The sequence below is a fragment of the Sitophilus oryzae genome, unplaced genomic scaffold (assembly GCF_002938485.1).
Source record: "Sitophilus oryzae breed Bouriz unplaced genomic scaffold, Soryzae_2.0 scaffold_535_pilon_pilon, whole genome shotgun sequence".
Taxonomy (NCBI): Eukaryota; Metazoa; Arthropoda; class Insecta; order Coleoptera; family Curculionidae; genus Sitophilus; species Sitophilus oryzae.
Genome location: NW_022147124.1, coordinates 1506080 through 1507886, shown reverse-complemented (window position 1 = coordinate 1507886; position 1807 = coordinate 1506080).

Below are 1807 nucleotides of genomic sequence, written 5' to 3'. Positions count from 1 at the left end.
CTTCTTTATTTTTAAAGGCGTTTACTGCATTAAGGATGATTTAATATCGATTTTTTATTGAGTAGAACTGGTGCAGATCGAAACATTTGAAAAAACAATTTTTTGGAAATAGATATGTGTATCTGGAAACTTTCTATTCTTTTCTGGTTTTTCTATATAAGGTATTAATTTTTGACAAATTTTATGTCAGTTCTCAGTAACTGACGTCTAGAGCTCTATCTCGTCAAAAATAGCATCGATAGTCATTCCCCAGCGGCCTTTGACGCCGTTTTTTCTCGATCATACGGTAGTTTGTGCACTATTAAGTTGAATAATTCGGAGGATACGGTTCAAAAAATGTAGTTTGAAATGTTGAAAAATTAATAAATAAAATAAAAATAATAAATAATTTGGCTTCACTTCCACAAAATTTGCATTAAAATGACCTTCTTCCGTTCATCTGAGGACTCCATTCGGGTACCTCTACCACGTGCCGAGTTTGATTCCAATCAACCTAGAATCCTGATGATTTCCTCCATTTAGATGCATAGTTTGAAACGGCAAGGGCGCCATCCCGTAGCCCGTCCCCAATTATGCCGAAATCGACTCACAATTTTCTTCAATATCAGATCCTTAGTCCCACCCAAAGTATCAAATCCTTATTCCATCAAATTTATATATATATACTTGTATTCATTTAAAACTTCCCAATATGGCGGACTTCAGTATGGGAGGCTTAAAAAACGAAAATCTCTAAACTAGAATCGACTGTACTTCAAATTGTTCGAATTGATAATCTGTGGTAAATCCAATTGAACTCTGACACTTGGCTGACATTGACGTTTACGGTTCCTTTTTCTAAATATTTTCATTATTTTTCGAGTTTTTATTTACAAATTCTACTTGATTTTGTTCTTTTATTTAACCTGCAACCTGCAGTACTAATTATATAGTTATAAATAATCTTTTCACTGATCAAGAAACGACGAATAGGCTGGAAGATATTCAAAATGTGTAAAACGCTTAAAACGTATTAGAAAACATTGACTCGTTCACAAATTCGTGAAAATAAATTAGTCCAGATGTTTGTAAAAAGGTCTCTAATTATTTTGAGAAGTTTCCTCGTATCAGTAATTTTCAGGTTTGTAATATGTACTAAATGATAATAAATAGATTAAAACTTATATTTCAGGAAACAGCGCGGGCATTACAGATTGTTGTAAATCAGTTTTAAAATATAAAGAAGGTTTAAAACGGATTTAAAAGTTGAGTTAGTAGAGAAGACCTAAATAAGGTAATGTTGGTAATGGGACCAAACATCAAATAACACTTGAAATATATAATTATGTACAACTGTAAGTAGTTTTTATGAATCTGTTTGATATCTATTGCATTGTTTTTATATTTCTTGAAATATATATATTTTTTACTTTACAGAATACACAAAGAATAATAAAAAATACAGTTACTCACTAAAAGCACTTAAGGTTTGTAATAGATGTAGTTAGAATGTCAAACACCAAACCAAACCAAAAATTATGTTTTATTTTACTGGTATTCCTCACATTTGAAGAGAGTCATTTCATAAATAAGCAGGACATTGTATAGTACACTCTATATTAATAATTGTTTTTTATCCTATACTAGTTAGTTAACACATCACTTACTAGGTATAAAATTTAGTACTGATTAACCTATAGTTGTGGTTGTGATATATTCTGATGTGTTTCTGGCAATTTAAAATAAGTTAATATTTAAACAAACATTTCTGGCTTTCCTGACAGGAGTGTGGACACAAATTTAATAAAGGTATAATGTGGATAATGTT